The following is a 9,175-nucleotide window of genomic DNA, read 5'->3' as shown; positions in this document are numbered from 1 at the left end:
TTCGTATTTCAATAAAGTTCAATAATATCATATAGATAAAAGTTTGAATTTTTTAGTTTGGACATTTTTCAGTTGTTTTGGTTTGTGATGATGTATGAGACATTTGGGTTGTGATGATGTGTTATACATTTGAGAACATATTGATTCTTCTAATATTTTCATTCTTTAATTATTTTAAGTATATACGAATGATTGCAGTATAATGCTTTGTTATCAAAATATTATAATACAAGATTATGCATGTTAGAATGTTATATAGATATATGCAACATCCAATATTATTCTAATAGAATATTGATGCCATTATACATTATTCTATTAGAATATTCTACCATGGTCATTAAGAAGTGATCATAATACCTACTATACATTAAGCATTAATCACCTAATAAACCATATCAAGTTTCTTACATAATACTAGGCATCATTTTTTTTGTCTAATTTGTTCAAATAATATAGATATTAGAAAAGGAATTGTTGTTAAGTCACCATAACCACATTTATAAAATTCCAAACTTCTATCAAATTCTATTTACTACCCATTTTCAATTCATCAATGCTTTTGATACCTTCCTCTAACATCTTTTTTCTAGTCGCATGATAAAATTTTCCAAATTTGATTGCCTCTTTGATAACTCTCTCCTTGTGGTTGTTGATTTCATGTGTAGCAATCTTAACAGAATATAAGGCACACAATTTTACAAATTGAACATCTTGCACATCACTGCCTTTTTCCATTTCCACATTCCACTTTCCTTGCTTTTATCCACAATATTTTTCCATATGTCTCATTAAAAGTGCTCCATTCTCTGTTGTCAACTTCTTTGTGTTCCAATCAATTTTCATCATCTTCACTGTTGTTGATCGCAAACCTTTGATTTTATTGATGATAAATGTAGTTTTCTCCAGATATCGTATAAAGTACAATTTCTGCAATGTATATTAACAAAATTACATTATTCAATCTATTATATTGTAACTTTAATACATTTAATAAAAGTAAATGAAAACTTACTAATGATGTAGGTGTCATTCCATAAGTTTCTTCTAACGATTTTGTTTGTATGTTGTCTATAATATGAACTTGTGGATATGTTAGGTTGAAAACAACAGCATACATCTGATCACCATTATGTATTGGGAAAACCACCTGCAATTCCAACAAATTCATCAAAAAGTCAACATAATTCCTATCCTTTAATAATGTAATATTTTAGTTAATAAAATATTCTTACGAGTTGAAGATCATTGAAATCTACATTTGCGTTGAAATTAGATAGAAACTTATCAACACGAGTCTCAAAAGTTAAAAAACGCTCGTCAAAAGATTTAGTTTCATCTAACAACTCAAAACTCTGTAAACATAGAAAAACAGAAAAATTAGAATATCTTGTTACAATTTACAACTAAAATGTAGAAGTTCCAATTGTAAAAGAATTTACCATAATTTTGGTATTGAAGAACAGGCGGTATGGTTTACTTTTTGATTTTTGTTCCTCGTAATTTAGAGTAGCAGCCCAAGAATCAATCACACGATGATGTATAACATGTTCAGACCGCATGCTCTCAAAATCATGTCTATGCATAATCTCTCCCGTATTTGTTTCAAAAAGTACCTCCCTTAATTTTAAATATGAACAAAAAAATATGTCATCAACATTAGAATAAATATACACATGTATTATACCAAGAGTTAGTGACTTACATTCTATTTTTCTCTTGTGCACATCTTATTAGAACCTGAATCAAAAGAACATTCTGCAAATCGATTCTATCAAATAAATTCACAGCTTTATCCATATATGGTGATTTGTAAGAACTTATATCATTCTCCCCTGTGTCACCATTTTGAGATTCAACCCTGTCATGTGATCCTTTTTTTTGTTTTCATTGTTTTGATTATCAGCACTTGAAAAAATAGGATCTGAAAATAACTTAATGAACTTCTCTTTTAATTCATTTGTTATATTGACATCTGGGAACTTTGATATACCATCAAAAACAATTCCATACATGTCCTCCTTTCTTGATGAAACTTTATTGAACATCTTATCAAAGTTATCTTTATATTCTTGAAAAATAATAAAATAATAGAATTATGAGCATGTAATATTTTATCATCTTAGAATATCTAGAATATATACTATGAACCATAAGCATGTAATATAAGAATATCCAGATTTTTATAAAATCATACTTTAACCTACTATAAAAAGACATTAGAATATTTTTCTTATATTAAGTTAGGATATAATTAAAATGTATTCTAAAACATAATTTAATAATATATTCTACTTAGAATATACCTCAATACGTGTGTCCTGATTCTCATTCACCTGATTTTCATTCTTCTCACGTTCTAAATTTGAACTTTGTTCAATTAGATTCCCAACCCCAAATCCACCAGCTTCAATCTCAAAAGATTGTCTTTCCTTCAACTTATCTATTGTCCACATCGTAACTAATGGTGTTTTGCGTTCTATTTCTTGGAGCTTGCATTCAATTTCATCATAGTAAATTAGTTGCATTATTTCAACATCATATTAGATATCCATTTTTAAGAAAAAAAAATAAGTATATGAAAAAACATACAAATAGCAACAACATCGTGCCTCTATAATAACACTTGGGGGTTGTCTGGATGCCATCTTCCCTTTGAATTTTTCACACAGTATAACAAATATGCACACCAATCGATTTTAGAAATGTCATCTACTTCAACAAGTGCTCTAACTGGAACTAAGTTATTTGTCCCCATAGGAATGGATTCTGCAAACGTATTAACAAATAAAGCTATGAAACCTAGCTTGAAATTCATATCCACTTGATCGGATTTTTGAATAATCTTCTTGTAGTTTGTTGCATTTGCCTTTCCGTCTTCAAGTTCCTTCATCCATCCATCAAACACTTGATGATCTTCACTAACCTTGTCCAAGTCAAATAAGCTTTTTCCAGTTTTGGGTAAACCAAACACTTTATGAATTTTTTTCCTTTGTGATCTTTATTCTTTTTCCTCTAATCAGAATACTGTTTGTGCCTTCATTATAATGCTTAAGCACAAAATGGCAAAGTTTTAAGGGAATACTCTTAATGTTGATCTTCAAAAATGCTTTAAATCCCATCCGTTTCACCTAATCTTTTTGTTTTGATGTCAAAGAACTTACAACATCTGTCATCAATCCAGGTGTCGATCTAGTGTTTATTGAAGGCAACTCCTTCAATATATCTTTCACAGTCTTTTTCTCTTTCACGATTTTTTTTCTTTATTGCTGCATGATTGTCCCCACTATTCCTCTTCCTTTTTGTTTCTTTAATCTTTGGCACTCCTTCAACATATTTTCTATCACCGGTTCTCTTCTTTACATAGATTTCTTCATTAGATTCATCATCTAATTCATTACATCAGTCATAGATGTTAGTAACCCCACAAAAATCCAAAAATCATATATCATTTAATTACAAAGTAATATTCCGAACAGAATATTATACATATACACTTATTATATCAGAATATTCTATGAAATTTAATCCAAAAATACTATATCATCTAAGTAAAATGTAGATATTTATTCCAATTATATTATTTATAAAAAAATAAACTCAAATGTTGCAAAATCCTATATCAGCTAAGTAAAACAACAAAAAATCAAGTATAACATGATTTATGATGTAATAATATATAGAATGTGTAATATCAACCATAAATATTTCATATCATAGAAACATACTTTCACATCAATAAAAAATAGAAAAATACTTTCACATCAAAATACCAAGAATTTCAGTTATGATCCATAAGCAATTCATGTCAAACATAGTCTATGAAAACTATTCTTCGAAGCACTCTAATATTTATAATGTTCCATAATATTGGAATTGTAAAGTATAAAATCATATTTCACGAAAAAAAAAGTTTAGATTATTTTACCCGTTGACTTTGTATATGATTATGTCTCTGATTCTGTTGAAGAATCAGAAACATGTTTTTTTCTTTTTGTGTTTCACATCATTATGGATTAATTTGTTGTGGCGCTTGAAATGTTTTTTGACTTTTCTTTTTTTCTTTTTATTTACTTTATCTGCATCAATAATTATTCTATTAGAAAAATATAATATACTTTTATTAGATGTCAACATATATATTATAAAAGACAACATATTTTACCATATTCATCACTCTCTGTTGTGGATGTCTCTAACATTTATGTCTCTAACTGTGAAGATGAAGAATCTGAAACATAGTGTCTTTTTTTCTTTTCAAGTATTTTCTTCTTTTTTGTATTTTTAGCTGTATGAAGAAATTTAAAAATTGAAATAAATTAGAATATTTATTTTAATCAACTTGAATGTTCATAATAATCAATCAAAAAAAAATAAATCCAAAAAATTATTTTGTTAAGTGTTTTAAAGAATGATTGTTGATACATTTTTTAATTCTTTTTCTATGCTGTGAGGATGAATCAGAAGAAGATTCAGAGTCACTTTCAGAAGTAACTGTTGGATTAGTGTCTAAGTCCATAACTATTTTGGTATGTACTTGATCCGATGGTGCATGGTCCTTTTGGGTTGCCTTCACCAAAGCAACTTGATTGGAGAAATAAATAAAGAGAGAGAGGTTATTATGATTTATTAATATGTTATAAGAATAATATATTAAAGGAGAAATCATATTTGTTTAATTAATATTGGTCAATAATTAATTAGGAATTAATTTTGTGATCAAGTGTAATTAATTAAACTAGAGGGGCTGATTTGTAATTATGTGATAGTTACAAAATAAGGTAAGGATTATCTTAAATATAGGGTGAACGAATTTGAGGTGATAAGGCCTTAGAATTCGTCTATGATAAGGATTCAAGGATTATCTTATGGGTTGCTTTGTGGATAAGCAACTAGATAAGGATAATGACTGAAACATTATCTCTACACCTATATAAACACCCCTTGGCTCATGAATTCATGTATCTCTTCCCAAGAAGTCCTAAGGACGAGTTCTAACCTCTCTCCTCTCTCTTTATACCTTCTCCATTTGCTATTGGTGTCTGTAAGCCATTAGAGGAGTGACACTTGTGACTCTAAGCCTTCCAAAGTCAATTCAAGGAGGAATTAGGATGGTTATTACTACATAACAATCAAGGTAATATCTTAAACCTAATTATATGTTAATATTGATTTCCATATGCTAGAATTAGGTTTTATAGTCTTGGATTCAAAGCATGTACAATAGAGAAACCTAGATCCAAGCATTAGGGTTTGTATGAGCACATAGGATGTCTTATGACCAAAACCCATCAGTGGTATCAGAGCCTAGCTTGGTTTAAATTGTATTGATGCATTGAATAACTGAAAAAATTCAATTTTTGGTGTTCTGGAGGCTGGACTCGCCGAGTCCAAGGTGACTCGACGAGTCCAGGCTTGACTCGACGAGTCAACTCGTCAGATAGTGCTTATCTCAGGATTTCTTGCTGTTTTTGCATATGGATAATTACCTTATCATTTTAGATCAATATTAATCCGATTATATGATATATTTGACTATATTTTTGATCTAATTGAAGATATTTACCAATTAATAAGATAATTGTTTCCTTATAAGATAATTGATTAATTATTTTGAGTAAATTGATAAATTGTTTTGCAAGAAATCATTAAACAAATCAAATATGGATAATTATGTAATTAATTGTTAGTTTAGATTATATGTTATTTGATCCTTGTTGTTATGAAAAGTTTCATATTTTGCCCTTTAGGTTTTATAGTTTAAATTTGAACCCAAAGTTTTGTTGTTTTGAAATTTAAATAGTTGAAACCCTAATGTTTTTGAAATGTTTCAAAACTTGCCCTCAAGTTTTGGAATTTAAAAGTTGATTAAAAGTTAATTAGGAATGTTAAATTCTAAAACCTTAGTAATGTTTTGAAAAGTTCAAATACACCCTTATGGTTTTATAAATTAATTAAGAAATATAATTAAAAGAGATTTAATAAATCCATAAAAGTTTAGGTTAACCATTTACTTGAATTAAAAGTGTAATTGTTAAAGTTAACCTCATAGTATTTTAAAAGTATAAAATGCACCCTATACTATATATAACATTAAAAGTATAACATTATATATATATATGTATGAGTAAAAGTCAGTCTTACTGTTAGTAGGCCTCATTCACGAAGCTGGTCTATAAGGGGTGTTTAAGGAAATTGCCTATAAAATGGCAATTGAATGGGTATCCACTCTTACCCACCGCACTCCTGACTAGTGGAGGGTCGTTAGCCGAACGGGTAGGATAGGACGAAACCTTCCATTATAAGTATAATGAAATACAAAGTATCTAAATGTTTTGCAAATTCCCAATCTTAGTTACTTAGGCAAAAGTGAATTGATGAAATTCCATGAAATTACACTTTGTGCCCTTGCGAAGATGTTAGTGGAGCGTGTGTGGTTTACCGGCACACTAAATGGTTCTAAGCAAAGGTAGCAAAGGGTGACTCAATGTTTGTCATAGTTCTGTGGAGCGTGTGTGGTTTACCGGCACATCGAATAGGTGACTGTAACATGTGAGGGCACCATGTAACTTTGCATGGTTATTCACACCCGCTTTGTGATCCTCGGCATCCCAGTCACAAACAAGAGGGGCATATCGAGATTTAAACATGCCATTGAAATGTTCAATGAATCTCAAAGGATCTAAGAGTTTTCATAGATTTAAAACTTAAATTTCTTTTTCGTTTTTCATGGTGGAAATTAGTGAATCGTCATTCACTTACCTTCAAATATTCTGCAACTAGATTACGACATCCCTTTTCTAGGTTGTAGCGTATTGTGTTGGGTCCTAGCCTTAGTATCTCATTTGGGTGATTTACTAAGGACTCAATCAATCAATCAACTAACTTGAATTTGTTTCTCCCGTTTTGTAGATGTCAAAGTTTGACAACTATGGTCTTCCCAAATCCCGTGGAACAAGCATTCCACATGAAGATGATATTCCACGATTCGATCGAGGAACAAGAATACCACAAAACCCTCCATCCCTTCCGGAAGAGCTAATACCGGAGCTTCACACAACCTCTGGCGAAGCGTCTCAAAGGAGGTCTGCTGCTCGGGACCCCATAGAAATGTAACACCCTTCCGGGTCAATCTGGTGAGTGGAACCGCAATCTTGGAGAAATCCTTAATAAACCTCCGATAATACCCTGCCAACCCAAGGAAACTCCGGATCTCAGAAGGTGACCTTGGCACCTCCCACCTCATCACTGCGTCAACCTTGGCCGCATCGACCAATATCCCCTTCTGGTTAACGAGATGTCCCAGAAACTGGACCTCCCGCAACCAAAAATCGCACTTGGAAAACTTTGCATAAAGTTTCTCCGATCTCAAAACTCCAAGAACCTCCCTCAAATGCTCCTCGTGCTGCTCTCTAGATCTCGAATATACCAGAATATCATCAATGAACACAATCACCGACCGATCCAACATCGGCCGACATACCCTGTTCATGAGGTCCATGAACACAGCTGGGGCATTGGTGAGCCCAAAAGACATCACCACAAACTCATAATGCCCATAACGCGTCCTGAATGTTGTCTTCTGGACGTCCTCGTCCCGTACTCTCACCTGATGATAGCCCGACCTCAAATCAATCTTGGAGAACCAAGATGCTCCATGTAACTGATCGAATAAATCATCGATCCTTGGCAACGGGTAACGGTTCTTCACCGTCAACTTATTCAGTTCCCGATAATCAATACACATGCGATGCGAGCCATCTTTCTTCTTCACAAACAGGATGGGTGCTCCCCACGGCGAGCTACTCGGCCGAATAAACCCCTTCCCCAGCAACTCCTGAAGTTGCGAGGATAACTCTTGCATTTCTGGAGGCGCAAGGCGATACGGCACCTTAGCGATAGGCGCGGCTCCCGGAACCAAATCGATACCAAACTCCACTTGCCTCACGGGAGGCACACCTGGTAACTCTTCGGGAAAGACATCTGGAAACTCACGCACCACCGGAACTTCATCCACCGAACTCGGTCTCTCGGAGATCACTCGCGTATCCATCACATACGCCACAAAACCCTTACAGCCCTGCTGTAAACACTGCCTCGCCCTAGCAGCCGAACAAAAGGCTGATCCAGAACGTGTACCCTCGCCGTAAACCGAAAGAACTCCCCCACTAGGATCTCGTATAGTCACCAGCTGACGCTCGCAATCGATAACCGCGCCGAATCGGCTCAACCAGTCCATGCCCACTATAACACAGACATCACCCATCGCAATAGGAATCAGGTCGATCGGGAACTCAACCCCAAAAATCTCCAATACACATCCCCGGAGGACCTCCGTGGCACAAATCACTCTGTCGGCGGCTATGGAAACCCGCAGGGGCCGACTCAGTGCCCCACGACTAACACTGATATGCTGACTAAATGTCAAAGATACAAAAGATCGACTCGCACCCGAGTCAAATAACACTAAAGCAGGTACAGAATTCACAAGGAAGGTACCTATGCATAGCATAATATAAGCATAATATCTCGACACCATAAATAATTAATAAAAAGAAAGCGTACCAGCCCCAACATCGGGTACAGCGCGGACCTCTTCTGCAGTCAGCTGAAAGGCTCTCCCCCGAGCCCTCGGTGCCTCGGCCTTCACGGGCCGACTCTCTGTAGCAGTAGCTCTGATGGCGGCGGGAGCAGGCCCCTGAGATGCTCCGCGCAGCAGCGGACACTCTGCCTTCCGGTGTCCGGTCTGGTTACAGTGGAAGCACACTGTAAACCCCTTGGGGCAGTCCTTGGCCATATGCCCCTCCTTGCCACATTTGTAGCAAGACCCCGCTCGACAGACTCCATCGTGACCCTTGCCGCACTTTCCACAAGTGCGGCCCTTCTGGCTCCCGGGTCGGGGATCAGCGGGCTTGGCCCGCTTGGCTGCCGGCTGGGACTGTGCCGGCCGCCGATCCCTCCCCAGAGACTCCGCCTCCTCCCTGGCCTGAGTCTCAAGCTCAATCTCCCTCTTCCGAGCATTTGCCTGAAGCTCGGCAAATGTCCGATACGAGGAGTTCGCAGCGAATCCCGAATATCCCGTCTCAGAATGCTCAGGTAACGGCTCATACGTGCCTGCTCGGTGGACACTTGCTCAGGGCAGAACATCGCCCTCTTATGAAACATCCTTGTAATA

The sequence above is a fragment of the Lactuca saligna genome, chromosome 1, assembly GCF_052625555.1.
Source record: "Lactuca saligna cultivar CGN05327 chromosome 1, ASM5262555v1, whole genome shotgun sequence".
Taxonomy (NCBI): domain Eukaryota; kingdom Viridiplantae; phylum Streptophyta; class Magnoliopsida; order Asterales; family Asteraceae; genus Lactuca; species Lactuca saligna.
The sequence above is the reverse complement of the archived record's forward strand: the minus strand, read 5'-3'. Positions refer to the sequence as shown.